The following is a 23055-nucleotide window of genomic DNA, read 5'->3' on the forward strand; positions in this document are numbered from 1 at the left end:
GAAGATAATTATATTTTCCATTTCCTGGAGACAGCTTAGTGTAGCAGAAAGAACACCTTATTGGAGACAGAAACCAGGGGTCAGGTCTTATCTGAGTCATGAACTGATTGACCTGGACAGCTCTTAAGTGTGAGTTTCTATTCTGAGGAATAAAAAGTAAAATTAGGATATGTTAGACAGATTATTTTAAAGGTTCTCTTTTGGGTTCTAATAGGCTATCAATCATCAATACCAAAAGCCTTTAAGCTCTGAGCTCACTTCTTTCCTTTCCCCAGGGGATCTTCCCAACCCAGGGATCGAACCCACGTCTCCCACATTGCAGAACCCAGGTCTCCCACATTGCAGAACCCAGGTCTCCCACATTGCAGGCAGATTCTTTACCATCTGAGCCACCATGGAAGCCCATACATGTATATACACATGTATATAATGTATATTTTATATATATATAAGTATACATTATATATATGATACACATTACACACACACATATACACAAAATCTTTATAGAGAAGATTTTGTCCCCATAAAGTTAATAGTTTTCAACTTAGGCTGCGTATTAAAATCACCCAGTGAGCTTTACAAAAAATTCCCAGTTCCCAGGCTACACCGCACACCAATTAAATCAAAGTCTTTTGAGGAAGCCCTCATGTATCAGCATTTTCCCACCTGGCAGTAACAATGGGCAGTCAAAGCTGAAAACTCCTGCTTTGGGCACAATGAAATAAAGATACGTTGTTTCACTATGAACTCAAAAATTGTATCTGTCTTGATACCTTCCTATGACTTTAGTACCTAACAAAGTGTCTGGCCTATTTAAAGTAGGTGCTCAGGAAATCATTAACATATTAAGTGAACTTTGGCCAATCCCTCGTGAAAGAGGGTTTTTCAAATCTGGTGTCTACACTGATCATTTTCACTTTGATCTTCTTCACTGAATAAGGGCTCAATTCTCTACTTTTGTTTGCCAGTGCAAACAAGGAAGGCAAGTAAAATAACGGGCAACCTATTGCAGTTAGCACAATTCAACTATCTTGGGGTGGATGCAAGGAAATCATCCATCTCCATATCCTTTAGAGAAGAGGCTCTTGGGGGAGCTAAGGATACATCTCCTACATGACTCCACACATTCAGGTGAAAATAAACAAAACATCTGAGTGTCCAGATGTCATTCACTCATTCATCAGATGTTTATGAACTACTTACATCATGCCAAACACTGTGATAAACTAGTAGGCTTTCTCAATGAGGATTTTGTACCAGAATTAAACCTTCATACCCTGGCCATCTTTACATGTAATGAATCAATTTCCTTCCTATACATATAGCCTAATTTCAGTTATATATCATTGTTGAGACAATTGAAAAATATAGTCACTGAAATAATTGTTTTGCTCTGTGGGTTCAGATGACAAACTCGAGGTAAAAAAGGCTGCAAGTTTAGGAGATAAAATGACAAACAGAACACAGTACCTGTCCTTTAGAACACGATTCTCCAATAGAAGCTTCACAGGCAGTGCAGGGGTAGAGAACCCACCTGCCCGTGCAGGAGACGCAAGAGACTGGGGTTTGATTCTTGGGTTGGGAAGATCCCTTGCAGTAGGAAATGGCAACCCACTCCAGTGTTTCTTGCCTGGAAAGTCCCAGGGGCAAAGAAGCCTGGTGGGCTACAGTCCATGGGGTCGCAGAGTTGGACATGACTGAGCACACACGCACCCCTGTCCAATACAACTTTCTCAAGGATGGACTTGTGCTGTATCTGTGCCAGTCAACACGGTAGCCACTAGACACAGGTGGATCCTGAGCACTTGAGATTTAGCCAGTGCACCCGAGAAATTGAATTTAAAATTTTACTTAATATTAAATTAATGCAGCTATATATGGCAAGTGGTTACCTTACAGGACAAGGCAGCTCTAGAATATCACATTCAAATTGAGGAGATTGCTACCTAAGTTCTCATAACCTGGGTGATAAGCACTAATATATGGTAAGAACAGAATGCTATGAAAGCACCTAGGTGAATAAGCTAGTCTTAGGGTTGAAGTGAAGACTTCCAAAGGAAGCGATTTCTAGGATGATACCTGAAGGACAAGAGATGGAGTCTGGAAGGGGTGATGAAGTACCAAGCAGAAGGTGCAGGTGTGTGAGAAAGCCCAGAAGAGAACAAGAGCGTTAAGAAATGGCATAGATGTGTGGCAAGGGCCTACAAAAGCGGTGGGACATGGGGAGTCCAGAGAAGGACGTTGGGGCCAGGAACCGGGCTAGGAAGGGCTTAGATGTAACAATGGTTAAAGGGCAATGGGAAGCCAGCGAAAAGTTTGAAACTGTGGAACGATATGATCATATCTGTGGTTTAGATGGATTTCCCTGGGTGCTATTTGGCAGCGTGAAAGGGAGAAACTGGAGGCATGAGACAGTAGTCCAGGTGATATGACGGTTGTCTTAAACAGTTGGAGGATGAAGACACATTTAAAAATGGAAAGACAGAAAAACCAGAGATTCACCTGATTGGTCTTGACAGGTGGGAAGAGAAAAAGATAAGGATCACACTTTGGTTTCTGACTTATGAGTAGATGACTGTGCTGTCTATTAAGGGCAATGTGGGATCATTTAGAAATTGCTTTGAAATTGAAAATTTCCCATCATATCAGATTATTTGCTCCTCATAGATCCTGAAACTAGCTTTGATATACACTAGAGAAAACACCCAAATTGTGAGAGCATACTCTTCCAAGAAATCAACACAAGTTCACAGTTGATGCAACATTGCTTTTATTGGGGGTTCAGGGGACATATGACAAAGTCTCATAAAATGTCAACAGAGTCACATTTTGTGCTTGGCTATGCTTAAAAAAGAAAACAACCTGTTTATTTATGAACTCACTTAATGAGCACTGTGTGAGAGATGGCCAATGATCATCATTTTGAAAATAGGACGACCTGAGCCACCAGGAGGTCTAAGTGTGCCAAAGCCGGATAGCTAAGTGGAAATTGACAACAGTCAAATATTCAGGTCCTTCCAAATGTCTAGATGCTTGCTCTCAAGTAGACACAGTTCAACTGACTCCTTCAAGACAAAATTGCGTTTTGAACCTCTGTATTCTCCAGTAGACCACTTTATTAATTATTACTAAGTGCCAACTAAAGGCAAAGGGGCTAGTATAGAAGACTAAGATTTCCTTAATTCTATTTTTTTATGGCTGAAGTATTCTTGGGTTAGTTATATGGATAACTGACAATTAAAATAGCAAATAACCATTGATATTTTCAAAAACCATAAAGACTATCAAAACAGACATGTTTAAACATTCATGCAGAAACTCTTATGACTATATACTGTGTATAAATTTGGTTAAGAAAATGCTCATTAGAAGATCTGACTGGTTTAGGTGAAGGAAGAATGCCAAGTAACTTGAGAATATCATTGAAGACATTGTACACATAACTTGGGCTGCTGTGTGTTCTTTGCGGCTAGACCATTGACAGTTTTTGAAACTAAAGATGTGAGTTCACAACTATCTATTTTTCACATTGAAGTGAAAAGCCAAAGAGGCAGCCAAAAGTGAAGCAATGTACTTGGTATGGTGCTCCTTGATCACCCAGACAGAATGTTTCCATTGGTGAAATTCAAGCTCATGCTTCATTTAGGCAGGGTGGTGTAGTTCAAGAGCCTCTGAGGGCATGGTTTCTGGATCTAGTTGTTATATTCCAATGAGCGATCTTTTGTAAGTTGCTCTATCTTTACAGGTTTATCACATCTGTAGGAAAGAACATTGCAATAGATGACCTTTAAGCTCTCCCCACCCCCTGTTTTTGTTCTCAAGAAGTTAAGATTTCATGCTGACCAAAGCTAACAGTCTCCTCAGAGTCTGGTCCAAAAAAAGCTTAAAATGCTGATAAACTCTGTTCCCCAGTAGCTTCCATTTCTGTCATGAAAATACATTCCACCATGCTAGTTCAACCAGAAAACTGAAAATTTTGAGAAGATAATTAAAGAAAATAGCTATGTGTCTACCAGAGAAAAATATCAAGGAATACAGAAGTGGCAAAATTACAAACTTGGAACACTGTGGCTTAGTGACTTAGATCATGAGCTTTGAAATCACAGTCCTGATTGTGAACCCTGTATGTAGCAGTTTGGCAAGTTACTTAAACCTCAGGTTTCTTTATGTAAAATGGAAATACAAAATAATATCTATTTTGCAGGGTTGTTGTGAAGCTTAAGAGAATTACTATATAAAATGCTTAACATGTAGGGAGAACTCAATAAATATCCACTGTTATTAGGCTAACAGAAAAATCACAAATCCTCATACTATCATCAATCACGCTCACTTATTTTAATGGAAGAAATATGATTGTAATTCCGGTCTACACCTGAGGTGGGCAAGGGGAAGTATGTGTGTAAAGTCTTCACCATGTATGTACATATAGATTGGCAATGGAAATCTGGGATTTGGTCAACTGGACCTGTGCATTCATAATTTCCTGAAATCACCAGGTAGATGCCTTCCTCTCTGACTTTGCTCGCAATAGTGCATCTATAGAAAGGATTCTATGTTCTTCCTTCCCATTTATCTAAATCTTTAACATCCTTTAAAATTCACCTTGTATTTCCTTCCTTTAGGAACTTTCTTCCCTAGACAGACCAGTTTGCCCCGCCTAAGTGGACTTCCTCCGAGCTCCTTGCTTATATCTTTCATTTTGCTCTTATGAATTGACTTGATCTGTTACTTCTCTTTTCAAAAGTTTATGTGCTTCTGTTTAACTAGGTTTAAACTCCTTAGAGGCAGTGACTAGGTCTCACAGAACCTAGCTTGCCTGATAAGAAGGCTGGTTGTTTGGTGTCAGTGGGTACTGTATTTCGATGACACATTCTGAGTTCCCATCATCATTTTATCCTTTGTATTGCCACCTACTATTCTGTGATTGCAAAAGAACTCAATATTCTTTAAGTCATTCTTTTAAGGTCAAACTCTGTGTGTGGCTAACATGCAACGGACCTCTGGCACGAACAATTTTCTATTTTAAAAATTAGCGTATTAATAAGCATAGTCATACTAGAAAAAAAAGTTTTTAAAAAAATGAAGGTCACACAGAATTTAAATACAAACAGAGGAATACACATGAGGAAGGGAAAGTCCTTGCTCATTCGAGATCTAGATAGCTTTCTTAAGGGTTTCTGTTTCTTGAAAAGCTTGCCTCTTGTTCTGAGATGCTACTGGCTGAAAACTGCAGCATCTGGGTGTGCTGACTGGCAGGAGAGACGTCTTCAGGTGATGCTGTTCTTTGTTTCCACTTCGCAGTTGGCTTTAGCATCCATCGGGACAGGGTTTCTGCAGTCTGTGTTGTTTCACTGGGAAGACATTCCTGAGGAAGGGGGACTATAGGACCAGCTGAAAGGAACACGGAGACGACTAAAAAAATAACAGAACACGTCACAGAAGGTTATCACATTGACTCTTTGCTACAAATAAAGGAATGTTACGATACTTTGAGGGCCAGGCTATTTCCAACTATGAGTGAAATGCTGCATCACGAGAAAAATGGAGCTTTCTCACTGTTCACCTTGTTTGGGAATCAGTCAAGCAACAGCATTGTTCGGGAGTGTGTGAGAGAGCGCCATGCTCCTTGCCTGGGGAGAAAGCACTCCGTAAGAAAAGCTTCAGGTTTTATCCAACAGGCAACTTACTGAAATAGGACACGGAGGAAAACAACAAAAGAACACAGGACATTAAGGACACATTCAACTAAATCTAAAGACTAAATGCAAAATAAAATAACTGTGGGTACAGCACACTTCTGCAACGCAGGAGTGAACAGAGAACGGCTAGGAGTCAATGTTAATTCCTTGTGTGTGTCTTTGTATTTCTAGTGCCTAGCTCAGAGCAGGACACATGGTACCCACTGAAAGAAAGAATGAAAGGAACCACAAAAGGCAGACAGGGAGGAAGGAAGGGAAAGGCAGAGAAAGAATGAAGGAGAAAGGAGGGAGAGTGAGAAAGAAAAGAAAGATTTCTGAAATGTACAAGAGGTGAGAGGCAGACTGTGCAGAGAAGAAAAGCCTGGGTGAGAGAATATTCATGGACCTGATAAGAGCAGGCTCGCTTAATTCGAGAAGAGGTTATACATTCCGAGTGGTTTGAAACAGTGGGTGGGGCAATTTTCAGGAGGCTTTGAATGTGTTAAGGTTTAATTGGGGAAGGGTGGCATGTTAATATAACTACTGTAGGCTTTTGAAGGGGATAGTAACATGATTCAAATGCATCAAGTGAAAAGGGGAATATATGAAACTCAAAGATGTCAACCCAATGGGGGAAAAAAAAACAAACCAAAGGATACTACGAGCAATTAATGAAGGCAGAAAGACTAAAGAATAGTCCTTCTGGTCTTAAAATAGAAAGGCAGGTGCTTGTCTGGGCTTCTTCTATGTTAACGTTGAAGGAAATGGGCTTAGGTCTCAGATCAAGAATTTCCTTCTCCCACTGGGTAGCTTTTTTCGTTCTTCGGCTGTTCCTCTTTTCCATCCCTGCCCTTCCTGAAAATGAACTTCAGTCTTTACAGTTTTAGCATCAAGGCAAAATATGTTAGTAAATACAGCACCTGGAGGTGGGATCAAATATAACTTTAAAGGGCAGCTGTTGGTACAAATGTCCTGAAGTTGTTCTTACACCTCTATAAGAATCGTTTACCAAAATTCCCCGCTGGAAAAGATTTTAGAGACCAACTAATCCAACACACTCATTTTACAGATAAGGATATTTGGGAAGAGCTGTATTAATGCTTCTTTTATTCTACAAAAGTTTTTATGAATGAAATATACTTTGCAGGTGGATTTTAAATTAACTAAGGCCTTTATTGTCAACCTCTTCATTATGTTAGCACAATGAAGATGCATAATGAATTAGGTACACCAAAAGGGATATACTCCGAAACATTTCTCTTTCAGCACTAAACCCTTTGGATACACTGAAAATGTTGGTTCTTTTCCTAGGTATAGTATACCTAGAAATACTATACCTAATACTATTCCTAATACCTAACAGGTATAGGATACATATATTTCTGAAAACCCGTAAAACAACCTAGTGTTAAAATATTATTAATAGGTATTTTTCCGTTCTGATGAAACACGCAATGAATGATCCTGGATGAGTGACTAAATAAACATAGATTTTGGAACTGATTATTTTGTGAACACAGAATGGGAGGATGGGGTGTTAAGGTTTTGATACATGTGTACGATACATTTGTGAATCAACAAAAATGCTACTGTAGCAAGGAAGGACGTTTCACACAATTTTTGAGAAACCCCTTTAGGTAGCTAATAATGCAAAGCCCCTGTGTACATGATCAGATGAAAACTAAATCAATGTATTGCTTTGGTGTTGCACAGATGTAGCCCATGCATAATGTCTCTTCTACAATGTGGACCCCATCATCAAAATGAATTTTGAGGAATAAACAGTATAAATATGCAAAGCACCGTATTCTAGGTGCCTAGTATGAGTCAAAGGTTTAACAAATCAGCTTTCTTTGGGACCTGTGACTACTTAATTGGAATGAGTAATATCTTGTATCATCTCAACATGAGCCTCCCTTGGAACCCTTTTTGTCTCCTGAACATATAAGCATAAATTGGGGCCCTTGCATTGCCTTCCTCGGGGTCCCTCTGTGATCTGATGGTGACAGTTCTCCAAACTTGCCTCAGGAGCATCTACACCTGCTGAGCACGTAGCAAGCGCCGAGCGCCAGGCTGACCAGTCAGTTGCTGTTGCTCTGCCTGGGTTTTCCCTTAACAGCTAGATCTTCAGGGGCCAACACCTTGGTGTGGTGGGCTCTCCAGTTCAGGAGACACCATATCGAGATACCATAAAGGAAGGTGATGTTAGTGCATAAACGACTAGAGCCAGAGTTTCAATTATTCATCATGTGCCACCCAAAGTGGAGGAAAAACAGAAAAGAAGTTGTTTTTGTTATGATTTTGATTACTTTGATTAAATTAAAATTACTATCTCTGCCTAAGGCCATTTCCCTGGCATTTTATCTCATTATTCTAATAAAGGAAATGGATTTCTTATGAATAAGATTTACGATTCTAATATTCTCCATTACTTCAAGTTGTCCAAAGTCAAGATGAAGACTAAATCAGTAAAGAGCAGCAAATATTTTATAAATAATGTAAGTATGCACAACAATCAGCCTTTTAGTGACGGTTAATTTCCAACATCTAGGTCAGACACATTCATTCTTACATGAGAACATGGAGTTCTTTGCTTCTTTTATTAATTAATAAGGAATTTAAAAAATAAAAGCTGACTTTAAAATAAAAGCTGACTTTAAAAACATTCTACTCAGGAATCATTTCAAATGAGGAGAAATGCCCAAGGGAAAAAAAAAAAAATCTCAAGTAGGCAACATGTAAAGCAACACACAACTATATGCACATTAGTATAATTACACATTGCAAATTATATCGGATGTATCTAATATCTAATTTTTTGAAAGCTGATTCCACTTGAGATTTCAATAACAGCATCAACATTTTGCAGGTGGCTCCTTCTGTATAGTATCCAAAGGGAATTATTTCTCTAATGTGCTTTCAACCCTCATGTAAAAGCTGAAGCTCTTCTTTAAAGAACCAACAAACAATGAACATTGGGAATGTTACCTTAATGGAAAAAGCAAGGGGGTAGGGTCCAAAGAGAATGATCGCATGGTTATTTATTCTGTTCCTTAGAGGATCCTTATTCGCTTCAAGAAATAAGAAACAAACTTAAACAAGAGCCTCATTAGAAAATGCGGTGAAGGCTACATACATATTCGGAGGCAATGATATGAAAAGCTTTTCAATTGTTAAAATAAGTGTGCAAACGAATGGCAGATTACACCTTGGACTGAAAACAGAGCCCTGGATTCAATTCTGCTCTGTTAAAACATATGGCTAATTTGTCCTAAAGAGGACATCAGATCAAAGTTCCATTTTGAAGAATAGGCTTTTGTCCTCATCTTCCTGTATCAATCAATCAATCAGCAAATAACCAAATATATATTTGTGATCTTGGAGAATGGAGCATATTATTCAAGTTGATTGGATCCATTTTCTTGATTCCTCCTTAAAGATCTTTCTCCTAATTAGCCAGGGTTACTATTGAATTATTTAATTATCTGCACTTTTGTGCAATGAAATATGTTGTCATATCACATACTTTATCACGCTGTTGCTGTTCATACTTAATGATGCCTCTATAGTTAGCAGCTTCCTTTGTTCTGCTCAGTAAGTGGTTTTAGAAAAGGGGGTGGGCGGGGAAGGAGGAGCCTTGGGGTTTGTAAAATACAATCATACATTCTTGGTGCACATGCAAAACTTTGTGCATTTACATGAATTTCTTTTCCGAAATCTAGTTGCAATTCCATTTGGAATAACCTAAGAGGCACATGTCGGTGACTTCAAATGCAGCCAGAGTGATAATTCGTATACCTTGAACACCTCTCCAGTGTATTTCCACTGCAGTGCAATGGTAAAATCATGATTTAATTTTTTTTTTTAATCAGCAAGGAATGTCTTTAACAAGGAAGAAGTAAATTATGATAATTACTCTGAATGGTCGGATCCTTGAGCATTACTAATTAGCATTTATTGCCTGGATTATAGAACAATACATGTGAAACCGAACTGCGACTGCTCTTTTACATCCAAGAACTGAAAAAGGCAATGGAGCAAGAGGCAGTATCGTCAGTGGTTGAGTCAGTGGTTTTACATCTCCTGGAGAGTGTGCAGGATTCCTCATTTTTGAAATATACAAATGTGGTACTCGATATTTATGGCCCATTCATTTTGTGTGTGAGGCACATATTTACATATGATATCACAGTCATGGGAGACTAATAAAAGGAGAAACATTTTGGGTATGATGTCATTTTGGGACAATTTTACCCATTGTGAGAGTTTAACAATAAAGAACGTAAAACTCTCCATTTTATGAAAGTATGACTTTTTCTATAGAAATTTTGACTTAAAAAAGGAAACAAAGAACTCAGTTCTTAGTGAAGAAAATTTTACATTCACCTCTCCACTTTCTTGAGAAAAGGCAATTGGTCTCTTGTTTAAGAGTCTTTTTTTTTTTTCATTAAGAATTCGTAATAAATAAGATACTAAAGTTAGAAATACATGAGATATTAATCAATAGAACAACATTATTCCTGTAAATAAATGCTACTCATATAATTTGGCAACTGGAATTTCTAAATAACCCAGTAGGTAGGAGAGAAAGGAAAAATTAACCATTCATCATTCTCGCTGCAGACCGTTTTCCTCCAAACCCCATTAAAGCGAATGAAGACGAAAAAACACGTCGTAATATAAAGCCAGTACTAAATACAGTCACTAGTCTTCCCAATACCTTTATGGATTCCCTACTTTGATCCTTTTTAGTTTGAAAGAGTAAGTTTGGCTAAATCTGTGAGGAGATTAAACAGGCTGGTGATAAAAATTAATTCTGCTGAATGAGCAAATGCATTTGGATTGCAGAGATGCAAATAAGACAATACTTTTCTTTCCCTTTGACATACCAAGCGGATTAGTTTAGAATGTTAAATTTGATTTTATTAGAATATATTAGCAGTGTTTTAATTAATACCAATCAAACATTTTCTTTCCCTGGGGCTTGATGTGTTCTTAATGCTTTCTAAATCATCTGTCTTTTATCCATCCCCCCCAAAAAAAAGAAGAAAGAAAAAAACCAACCAAATTAGCAGAGCCTTTTGTTACATTCTTCACAATTTTACTATATTCAACAGAAAACTATGAGCTGTTTACCTAAAGGTGTCTTGCCCATAAAATTAGTTCCCAGGTGCTGGATTTAAATGAGTCCTGTTCACTTGAACACTTGATTTTTTTCTTTTTAAAAAAGGTTGAATAAGAGACTCGAAAAATAAACATCTTCCATGTTTTTCTTTTGGGGAAAACTGCTGCAAAAGGAGTTTTGGCTGGTTCGTCTTACTTGGCTTTATTCTCACTAGAGCTTCCTAGAGCTGTTAAATTTCCAACTGCATTGTTTTTAAGCTGGCACTTTGGAAAGAGGGGCAAAAAAGGAATTAAAAAAAAAGTAGGGGGGAATCTAGTTAAAAATACGGTGAACCAGTGTGCCCTGTGAACTGAATTGTAACTGTGTGTTGCAAGGAAGTGCTGCATTGCATTTCACTCATTATTCCCTGCTTTTCTCTCAAGCTTCCTGTCCTGTGTCCCGAAAGCTCCAGTTCACTTCTTTCTCTTTTCTTCCCACAACGCACTGCCCCCCTTCATTTCTCCGCCTTATTTTTTTTTTATCTGCCAAGCTGGATTTGCACTTTTAAAGATCAGTATCAATAATGCCCTGCTTGTTTCGGTGGCACTCTCCCTTTAAAAGACAGCCCCCTCTAATTGATGCGTCTGGGCTAGTCTAGACTGGTAGTGATTGAACCAACCACCAATTATGTTATTCATTTCACTGAACTTCACTGATGGGCTCCGTGAGGAAGAAGGGGTGTTGAGAAACCTGCCCTTACACTGAAGCAGTTCCCTGCTGAAATATAAAATCTCATGTGTCGTTATGCACTCCTGATTGCCTGTGTGATCAATCGTATGATAGCAACCTCAGGACATGAGCAACCCACTTGAAAACATGTAAAAAACTGAAAGAGTGTCTTGGAATAGAAATTGTATCACTAGTATTAAATTACTATGCTATTATCATTTAAAAATCATAGAAGAATCACATCTAGTGTGCTTTTATTGATCCCCGCATATATTTTCATAGAATAAGATGTAGATATATTTTGACTTCCAAAAGTACCAAATATTTGGCAAATACTTGATATGAATCAAGTGGTAATATATATCCGTAAGTTAAATAGATGTCCTTCCATAATTTCCAAATGCCTATGCATACATATCAGCTAAGATGGGGGAAAAGCATTAATCTATTGTATAAAAACCAAAAGATAACTTGAAAATCAAATAGCTCTTTTCTTCAAAATATATTCAGGCCATCAAAGGCTGGAAAGTAATATTTAAATATTACATCTACTAGAAGGTTTCAACAAAAGGCACAATGCTATTGTTGCACAATTCATTTTCTCGATTCAGTTTTCTGATACAAAATGGTTTCTTGACTGCGATTTGGAGTCAGTTTCTAAAATGGCAATAAACTCTTAAAAAAAGAAAAGCAGAAAAAGAACAATTTCCTTAACCTTCGACAACATGTATAAATTGAGGTTATAACTGAAATAAAGTCTTCAAAAGAAGAAAGCATTTGAAGTCAGGGTTGATTTAGGTGGTTTCCAAAAATAGAAGACAAATGTTGCCCCAAGAATACTAAAATGGTTTAAATGAAATTGTATATTGGAATTTTTCATAACAAAGGAAAGGTAAGTTACTGTTTCTCTAACCGTGAGACAGATCTAAATCACTGAGATTATTATGGTATGAAAAGTTAAAAACTGCAAATTGGGTAATGCTAACCATTACCTTGAGAGATTATTTGAACTGTATAGGTTAGTGTTATAAATAACTTTGTTGGATCAATTTTTTTGAAATCCTGATCAGTTTTTCCCCAATTTTTAAATAAAGTATAGGCATTGACAACTTCTATAGGATACAATAATTTTGTGTGCGTTGTTTCCTTTTATATGTTTAAAAATACATATCTCCTATTATTTTTTCTTTTATATGTTTAGAAAATACATTTGCAATCTCTATTACTTTTAAGCTTATTGTGTATAACCTCTTAAAATAAATGCCAAGCAAGGAGGCTATATCTGTTTTATTTTTTAAAATCTAACAAAGTAATACAAATTTAATCTTGGTTAACACCATAAATTCCATCCTAGCAAGTCTAGTAAGAGTAGAGTTTTTAGCTTATTGCTATTTTAGCTCACACTATTGGTTCACCCCTACCTGTGTCTGTGTGTTCACTGCCCAGCCATATATGATGCACGTGTGGGCACTGAATATATACTCTAGCCATATGCCCATTTTAATTGGGCACAGTTTTAAGATTAACTGTTGAGTTGAAAAGTTGGAGGCATGGGGCATGCTGGGACTTCAGCTGACATGTTCTGAGGTCAAGCACCAGGTACTGAGCTGTTCTTGTTACGCTCGGATAGTACTGCGTGTTGCTCTCAAGGAATAGACCAGGATAGGTGAGTTCCACAAGCCTCGGGCATTAATAATATACATGCATACACATCGCAGCTAGCACGCTATTATCACGGAATATGTACCTACTTTAACAGAAATCCAGGAGCTGCCACTTTCCTGATCACCTGATCCCACCTAACAATGAAAACCTCAGAGGTGCACTCAGGCACTTCGGACCAACTTTCTTTTCTTTTGTTTTTGCTTCAAAGAAAAAAAGTTCCACCAAATTTCCAGGATGCAAGGGCGCGACTCGCAGCTCCCAAGAGCCTAACCCGTGGATTTAAACGGTAAACATCACAAGTTAGGGTCTCAGGGATTGAGAGGCGCGCGCTAAATTGTTCTTTCTTGAGACAAAACAAAGCAAAACAGGAATGACAAGCAGTTTGTGCTCGAGGTTGTTGACTAAAAGACAACAAACAGGTGGCAGAATATTCCCTCACTCTCTTAAGTAGCCCTCGTCCACAGTATCTGGATTCCACTTAGATACAGGCACACAGACGCAGGGTCTGTGGGCGCATATACATACCTGAACACACAATCGCCAGTCTATCAGAGAAAACTCTTTGGAGCTTTGGGCAAAAGAGTTTAGTAAAATGGAAAATAGTATGAATAGACTTAGAAATGCCCATGTTTTGCAAACCACGGTCTACAGTCAGGATTGAATGTCTCTTCAAAGCTTTAATTTACAACTAGCACTAAGGACGGTAAAGAAAATCGGAGGCATCTCTTTCCCCCGGGCGAACATGCCGCATGCAAAACCATCCAAATTGGGTTTTTAGAAGAAGACCGAGGAGGAGGATTTGGAGGCTTGGAAAGTATAAATACGAATAGCGTTTTAAACTCACCCATTGGAAGTGGAGTCAGGCTGCAGCTCCCGTAGCACCATCCGAGCCAGGGGGGGAAATGTGAGCTGCAGGGCGCTCGCCTGGGCGAGGTGTTTCAATAGAGGACCGAGAACTGGGCGGGGAGGGGGAGGCGGGGGCAGGAAGCGATACACCAAATCTAGAGACTGTAACTCTGTAGTTTATGCTTTGACGAGGGGAGGTAGGGGGCAATTCGGTGGGAGTGGAGAGAAGGGCTGGGACTGATCAAATTTTGAGAATATTCAGTTAAAAAAATTTTTTTTAATGTTTTCATAAGAATGAACCCTCCCCAGGGTTGCTTTTCAAAATTTCCTCCTTCTTTCTTTAGCGTGCACTTTGCCAGTCCTGCGAACAGGCCTCCTGTGCATCAGCTGCTTGGCTGAAGCCAAGGCCAAACCACCCCGAGCCAGCACCAGGCTGTCACTCGGTCGAGGGGAGTGGGAAGGGGTGGGCGCCAGCCAGGGAGGCGCATCTCCCCCGCCCCGCTCCCGCTGCGGATCCTTTGAAGCCTTTTGCCAATATTTCAGAGGAATCCGAAGCATAATTCCCCTCCATCTTCGCAGACAGCTACTGGTTCTGTACCTGCTAGATCGGCGCTTCCCCCATCTGCCTGGAAACTGGGCTTTCCTGTGCGGGGACGGCTCCCAGTGCCGCCTCCAAAAAAAAAAAAAAAAATGAAACGAAAGGGAGGGGAAGTGGGTGGGAAGATGGCTCTTTTAACATTTTTTCTTCCCCCTTTTTTTCTTTCTTGTTTCTCTCCTGTCCTTCTTTCTTTTTCTTCTTTTATTCCAGCCTGAGCCAGGTAGATGGCTGGCTAGTCAAAGAGAATGACAAAGCAGCCCCTGATAGGAAGGAACTGGAGGGGGGCCTGGGGCACTTAGGAAAAATGCTAAGTATTTTGTATGTATTTCCATATGCAACTAAAAACCGTTAAAGCTCCAGGATCCCCCCCACCCCTGTCCCCACCCCCCCACCCCTTCCAAAATAGAATCATACCAGCAAGACAGCTAAATTATGTCTCTTTTCCTGCTGTACAGGGTTGTTCAGCATCTCCCCCCACCCCAATCTTCAAGACAACTTTTTTTTCTCACCTCCGTAGGTTCTCCTCAGGCACAATCCTCCGTTCAGGGTCTCTGCTTTTTCTCTCCCTTCCCTTTTCCTCTCGGAAAAGCTAGTCCGTCATCATCCTACCTAGCTTCTCTCTCTCTCTCTCAACCTCTCTCCCTTCTTCTTTTACTATTAAAATAATAATAATAATAATGGCCCTTTCGACATAGCAGCATGAAGTGGCTGCCTTTGAGAAAGCACATTTAATCTTTACTGGCTCCCCTAGGCTTCAGTGAAGAAGGAGAAGGCAAGAAAAAAAAAAAAAAAGGGGGAGAGAGAGGAAAAAAAGATTGTAAGGGAGGCTGCTGACGGACAGCGAGCATCAGGCACAAATCAGCGACAAGTTGAATTTTCCTAGACCACACTGCCCCCTTTCTTCTCGGCTCTCGCTGGGCTCCTGGAAAGCCCGAGTGTCTGGTTACAGGAGGCAGTGGGTCTCCTTTTGCAACCATGGTGCGGATTCCTCGCATGCCTGCTTAAATCGCTGGCAGAATAAGGAATCAATATCCCCTTCTAATCACCTTTAGCTCTTCTAGGGCTTCTGAGAACCCACTTTGTGCTCCTCGCCGCTCCCCCCCGCCCTGCCAGGCTCCTCCATACAAAGCTTGCAGTCCTGTCATTTCTCACTTCCTTCCATATCTTGGAGACAAGCCTCTCTTCTAATATCCTCTCGCCCGCTCCCTCTCTCTGTTGTCCTGTGTCTCAGACCTGACTCCCAGCACCGGATGCACTAGGGCTTCTCTCTGACTACTAATGAGACCGAAAATACACCAGCAGGTCAGGGGGAAGGCCAGACATTGTATTATACAAATACAAAAAAAAAAAAACACCTCCAAAAACAAAAAATCCCTCATCCCTGCTAGATCCAGAGATCAGGTATCACATTTTCTAAAAGAAAAAAAAAAATGGGGGGTGGAGGGGAGCAGTGAAGAGAAGAGACCACAGTGCAGTTCTCTGCCTAATTGTTCAACATCCCATGGGCATTTAAAACACGTATGCGTGTGACTGCAGGTGATGTACTTGGTGAATCTTGGTGGGTTTTCTTTACGGACAGAAAGTCAACAATGCCCAAGGACTTCTTTGAAATTGACATTTAGAGGGATACAAGAGCAGTGATTCAAATCTGTATTTAAAGTATACACTCCATTAAGGCATGTGGTGACTACAATGCTAAAAATCTCTTTCTTTTCAATGGCTGTGCTTTACACATTGACTCTGTTTGTCTTGTGTACTAATTTACCACTTAAGTTCATTTCCAAATCCAAGGGAACGTATCAGTGACTATAGCTCATCCTGACCCTCTGCTTCTACTGCAGACATCTTTTCTTACTCCTGAAGCATTTCTCCTCAAATGTCCATCAGATCCATACACACTTCATTGATCAGCTGACAGTCCCCTGATCATGAGAAGTAATCATTCAGATGACAGAAAAAAAGTGGCACAAGAAGAAAATGAAAGACATCCTGAACTGACGAAGGGAGCATCTCCTATCATTTTTGCTGGCACACATCTTAAAAGCTCAGCTACCCAAGGATCCTGTAAAGCAGGTGTCCCTTGAAAACTGGGGTCTCTACCTATCTGAACACACAGTGGGTATGGTGCCACCTTCACCCAGTTTTTGTGGCTAGAATCATGCAGACAACAGGCAGTGCTGTGTTGAATATAATGCCAGGCTCTGTAAAGACCGAGGAAGGGAGGGAGGTAGCTGATGATGCAGGTTTCTTCCAAGTTGATGTTTTTAAAAGGTGGTTTCTTTGTGCTCAACTCAAGATATTGTGCTTTGTCTCTGTGAGACCTGCAGAAGCACAGATGGATGCCAAGGAAGAGAAGAAAAAGCACAAACAAGAAGAAGATGCAGAGAGAGGAAGAAGGGAGAGGAGGAGAGAGGAAAGCAGAACAAATCAAGGCAAAAAGGGAAAGACCTACAATCACAGTGTTGGGTTTCCTTTTTTTTTTTTTTCTTTTTGTCATTACTGGGAAGGAGAAAGAGATGGCTGGCAGGGATTGGAGACTGGGTTAGAATCTTTTTCAGATTTGGCTAATAGGATGTTTGCACTACACTGATGCAGAAAAAGAAACATGCTAGAATAATCATAAAGGGTGGAGCTGTCAAAAAAAATCTTTGACTCACTGGGTGCCTCCCTGTAACACCAAAATGAATCATTCCTAAGGAGAATCATCAATTGTCTTAGTGTCCTCATATATGAAGTCCAGATTATGGGAATCACGATTGTGATCATCTTCATGAAGGAAAGGTAGACAGAGAATGACATTTCCTGAGCTTCTCCAAAACCTCTGTATATTTGCAGCAATGGCTCAGCATGATTTTCACACTCTGAGCTAATCTATCCCCGTCTGTATTCACTCTGTTTACCAAGATACACAAATATGTAACTTACCAAAGTTTTGCTATGAACACATCATTTTCTCTATACAACTCAGCGATGTCTTTAGAGGATACTTATTTCAAGCAGTTAACACCTGACCCCAATTTCTGTGGGTAATTAGTGAGCTAGATAACCACACAAAGTGGGTAATTATTTAGTACCCAAGGGTACGCTAGAAGTGGGTAGTGGTTTTGTTAACAAAAGCACATCTCTAATTATTGTATCTATGATGGGTGCCTCAAAAATATCAGTTACTGTATCAAGTGAACCATGATAAATAAGTGAACTATTTTGCTGTCCTTAGCATATGTGTGTGTGTGTGTGTGTGTGTGTGCACGTGTGCGTGTGTGTGTATATTCTATTATGGTTATTAATATTTTCCGCTCCTGGATGGGGTGTTGTGAAGATTAATTAGTAACATCTGTAAGACTCTCAGAGATGCAATGTGCTAAGGAACTTCTAAATACAGTATTATTATTGCTCTTACTATGTTGATGAATAATCCCAGGATGGAAGAAGCTAAAGGAGTTGATTTCAGTTGGATTGAAAATATGCTGAGATCACAAACGTGATGAGTTTGATCACAGGGAGTGGTCTCTGACCTGATGGAGCACAACACAGGCAGTAAGGGAAAAGAAAGGTGGATGCCGTTTCACTGACAGTCTCAGGAAGGATCGGAGGAGCCAGGGTGGGAGGGGAGGAGCAGGAGGCAGGAGTCAGAGATGGGCCGGGAAGGAAGCTGAATCAGGCGGACCACACCCTCATTCCAAACTCGGTCTGTGCTTCCCCTTGATGAGTAGCAAATAGGCACAAAAATCCCCAAAGAAAACATCCATGCCAGTCCAGGGACAAATTCATCATCATTACAATCAATCAGCCAGCTATGTAGTGTTTCTTCTAGGGAAGAATCATCAGTACAAATCATTTTCACAAATGCAGATGCATTTCCAAATACTACAGTATTGCGAACAGGCACACACAGATCAACTTCAGATATCTTTAACCCAGGCTACGAGCAGCAACGGAGAAGCACTTTCTAATGCAATTGCTTTTATGAATCACCCGCAGGATGGGAAGGGGATATTATTAATTTCTTCAGGAGAAGAAAGAAAAAAAGAGAGAGAGGAGAGAAAAAGAAGAAAAGAAAAGCCCATTGCTTTCAGGGACCCTAAATCTGGAGAGCAATCAAACATTGAAAACAAGCAACAACAAGAACTTACTGCTTCTTTCTCTGTAAACGTCCGTCTCTTTGCCCCGTGTCTGGCTGAGGCAGGACAGAGAAGAGGCCTCTGGGATCCAAATCTTCAAGTAGGCTCACCACATTTTTTCTTTCAAAGCAAGGTTGTCTTGGGGATTAACCCTAGGAGTCTGGGAGAGGTGAAGCATGTTGGGAGGATGACGGGAAATACACAAGGATATTGTGTTCAGCCCAGTTTACCGCCTCCAGGGGATAGGAAAGGGAAAGGGCCCCATGAGTCGGCCAACAGGTACCACTGCTGAATCTCTGCTTGGACGGCCTCCGGGACACGTGTTCATGCTCTGATTGGAGGCCAGCGGTGTGATGAGCACACTGTAAGAGTTTGGGAGCAGAGAGAAAATTTCTCCAGAAGCCACCCAAGCCAGGCTTCTGACCTGAAACCCAGTATTTGTCACCCCCTCTCTGAACTCAGAACTACAAAGGCGGCCTGGCATTCTCCAACCCGCCCAGCTCCTTTCAAACCCACAGACTGTGCCAGACTGGCCCCACCTCCCACTGCAGCAAATTCTGTATCCCTGCTCCATGCTGCATTGTAGGGAGCCAGATTCCCGCTTTGTCTTACCTGGCCTTCCCTTCTGCCACTGCCCCTGGCTCTCAGTGCCTGGCATGGTTTCACAGGTCCAAACCGTTGCTTTCCCTCTCCCCCATCATTATTTTAAGCACATCTAGTTTTCCACTCCTCAGATTTTTAGGTCTCAAATCCTTTTACGTCTTACAACCTTTCTTCATCTCTGGCCACCACCATCTGCTTTCTTTGACCTCTCTCACTCTCTTCTTGGACTTTTTTTTTTTTTTGCCATATCAAAATACAGTCCTATCTCATGTCTCAGACTGAAAACTCAAACTGCAAGTCCACTGCTGGCATCTCCATCGACCTGGTCTTTCCCCACCCACATTAACATAGAAAGCAAGCCAGTGCATCTCAGGGCACTTTTTAACAGCTCACCTAAAAGTAGATGAAGCCAGTAGAGAACAGGGTATGTGTGTATGTGTGTGTTAACTACATGAATGCAGCAAGAAAAGGTCTGAGGTACATGCATGGAGGAAAGAACAGAGGAAGGGATTCTCATATATTTATGATATTTAGGACAAAAGCAACAAAAGCTAATTGTTACAAGAAACTTATACCTTAAAACTGTATTTTTATGTATGTGTGTGTGTGTCGCACACACACACAAAGGGCCTCCACACATCACAATACCCTAAGATCATCTGCTTACCTGGAAGGGTATTTACTATCCTGTGAACAGTGACAGCAAGGTGCCATGTGGTCCTACAGCTGAAAGTTGAACACGAAATCCTTCTGGGATGACCCTGAGGGGGGAGATAAAACCCTGCACGTCACCTGCTCCCTCCAGGCTTGTGTGGGCTGGAGGCTAAGAGAGGTGGCACCTCTCCCTTGCTTCCACCATGATTTTAAGCTTTTTGTTGATCTCTGATGCTCAAAATACTGGTGCTGGTAACCTTACTACTTGGGTGCTTTGTGGTTTACTGTTACACTTATGCTCTCTGTGACTCCTTAAGCTATTATTGGAGCTCTTTGGTGAGCTAGACGGATATAGATAACTAATATCTCATTTAATCCTCAGAGCAGCCTTGAAAGCCATCATCAGTGTTTTACAGATGAGGTTTGGAATAATTAGAATTGTCCCGCTCATGAGTGTCACTGCTAGGATTTGAACACAGGTCTAACTCCTTAAGTATGATCGTTCCCTTCTTATCCGTCAGTATACTCTTATTGCCTTGCCCAGTGTAAATGACACTTTCTGTAGGTAATCATCTCAAATTAGTCTAGTTTCTATGTATTATGCATGGCATACTCTACACTTTATATTAGCATTTATTCATTTTTTTCATTTAGTTCATTTTATCTAATAACATATATTGAGTGCTTGACTATATATCAGGCCCTGTGCTGGGCAGTGTGATCTCCTTAGCCAGAGGACAGAGGACACTGCTGTGGCAATGGCTCTGCCTAAATACTCTGCTGTCTTCACCTCCAAAGACAAAGGTGAATGAAGATGGGGCTGTGACACGGCCATGGTTGTATTCCCAGTACCCAGCACCTGGCACGTAGCAGGAGCTCAACAAGTAGTTTTTGAATGAACTTTTACACTCACGTAAATGTAATTTGTTAAGCCCTTTTATTTTGTACTGGGGGTATAGCTGATGAACAATGCTGTGACAGTTTTCGGTGAATAGCGAAAGGACTCAGCCACACACACACATGTATCCATTCTCCCCCAGTAAGTGCAGTTTTGATCGTAACTTTTGGAGAGATCTGGATTCATGTCTAAAGAGCCTTGGGAATAATGCTTAGTAAAATGCCACATAAAAGTAGCATTTAACTAATGGTGAATAGCATTCTTTTTATCCATGATGATACTCTGACAGAAGTTCCCTCTATACCCACGTCTGTGTTTCTGAAAAAGAACAATTTGATATATTTCATCTATTCTGAAAGTTCCAAAGGTGTGCTGTTGGAAGCCAGATGAATTTCATCTGAAATCTCACCTCTCTGGGAATTAGGAGGTAACGTCACGTGATAAAGCCACATCCAGGATGATGTGGTCGTGAAGGACTATTCTGAGCTACACACAGGGATAGAGATCTCTTACACTTTAGAGGGTGTGGGTGAGTCCAGATCTGAGATCAGCAACTCAGCTGAGATGCCCTCATTTCAGAAAGAGAGGCTGAGAAGGTAGAAATGCTTCATGACTCTTTGACCTAAAGCCTCCAGGGTTTCATAGTATGTCTTCCGGCAAAAAGATTGGACAATTCCTTTTTTTGACTAAGGAAAGAATATTTAAGTACGGGTAAGTGGTGCCCCAGGGAGGCTAGCTTCTCTGCTGGTCTTCATCTGAGGAATCCCTGTCTCTGAATAGAGGGCAAGGGGCACAGGCAAGCATTCAATCTGTCCTCTGACAGCCATCCATGCACATTCAGAGCTTAGACACCACTGAATCGGGTTACAACTATGTGACTGTCTTCACCAAGCTGGGGTAATTTCCACTATATTAACCTGGAACACAGTTTCTAAAGATGTACCCTTCGGGGTGGGTGGCATCTCTCATGGGAGAACCAGATGGATAACACAGTCCATCTGTGTGCTTTAGATGTGAACTGTCTAACTTCTGTCGGCAAGAGTTGCTCATCAATGGACAAAAACACTCCCTACTATTCTTCCTAGGATGATGAGGAAGAGGAAGCTTAGTTATGCGCTGCTTGGTTAGCAATGCCCTTGTCCAAAAGCAAAGAAAATTTGAACCAGTAGGGAGCAGTGTCTGGTACAGGGATTCTATACTTCAAGTGGTTTCAAAAGGAGTTATCTGGTGGATTTTATACCTCAAACTCACATCAGCTCCAGGTGTCTCAGGCTGAGTAATGTCACTAAATATGTGGCCCACTGGAAAGTTTTTTTTTTTTTTTTTTGCTTTCCTTTAACCTTTTAGGATATTAGGGGAAATCAATGGTAAGATAATGCTTCAGTGTATATATTTAAAAATACTGTCTGGTGTGTGTGTGTGTGTGTGTGTGTGCACGCTCACTCAGTTGTGTCCGACTCTTTGTGACCCCATGGACTGTAGCCTACCAAGCTCCTCTGTCCATGGGGTTTCCTAAGCAAGAATACTGGAGTGGGTTGTCATTTCCTTCTCCAGGGGATCTTCCCTTCGCAGGGATTGAACTCGCGTCTTCTGCATTGGTAGGTAGATTCATTATCACTGAGCCACCTGGGAAGCCCAATATTGTTTGATATGAATCTATAAAATAATCTTGTTGCCTCCTCATTGGGTGAGTTTCAGAGGACTTTTCCTGGTTTCTAGCCTTAACTCCATAGAGGAGCTGGAATTTATCTGATCGACCCTCATGGTCTGTGAAGTTCTCTGAAACATAGTCTACTACTGTCCATTGCTTAGTGCCTAATTCTAGCAATTTGAGGAAGTAGGTTTCACTGGACTTTTGGATCCAAGAAAGTAAAAGAAAAAATCTTTCATTCCTGTATAATAGTGGGTAAACTGAGCGAGAAAGGGAGAGGAAGAGGATGAGGATCCAGGCCCTTCTAAAAGGCGAGATCCCTATTACCTGTGCACTAAGAGAATTGAACCTGATATTATAAAGATCATTACTCTTGGCTGCTGTGTGTCATCTAAGAGCCAAGTTTTACTTCAGTCTAGGTCCCTTATATTCAGTCATTAGGTTTAGGCTGGCAAGCAATGAGGCATCTCTACCCACTGAGATCTGGGAAGATTAAGGCTAC

General features: G+C 40.6%; 1 long non-coding RNA gene across 11 annotated transcripts in view; it reads right to left on the reverse strand.

Moving 5' to 3' along the window:
• Positions 1–2749: 2749 nt before the first annotated feature.
• The window catches only part of LOC147357624 (uncharacterized), a 301874-nt gene continuing 281568 nt past the window's right edge, over positions 2750–23055 (reverse strand). For 5 of the 11 annotated variants that reach the window (XR_015141493.1, XR_015141499.1, XR_015141494.1 and 2 more), the window contains 2 exons: positions 5204–5418; positions 2750–3759 (listed from right to left, as the gene is read on the reverse strand). This is a non-coding gene — a long non-coding RNA (uncharacterized LOC147357624). Of the gene's footprint in view, positions 3760–5203; positions 9725–14026; positions 14410–14626; positions 14699–15135; positions 15670–23055 lie in introns of those variants that run through there. The other 6 variants (XR_015141491.1, XR_015141497.1, XR_015141495.1 and 3 more) reach the window with 6 other exon arrangements.

The sequence above is a fragment of the Bos grunniens genome, chromosome 15 (genome assembly GCF_055505025.1).
Source record: "Bos grunniens cultivar Pamir isolate PY7600 chromosome 15, Bosgru_T2T1.0, whole genome shotgun sequence".
Taxonomy (NCBI): domain Eukaryota; kingdom Metazoa; phylum Chordata; class Mammalia; order Artiodactyla; family Bovidae; genus Bos; species Bos grunniens.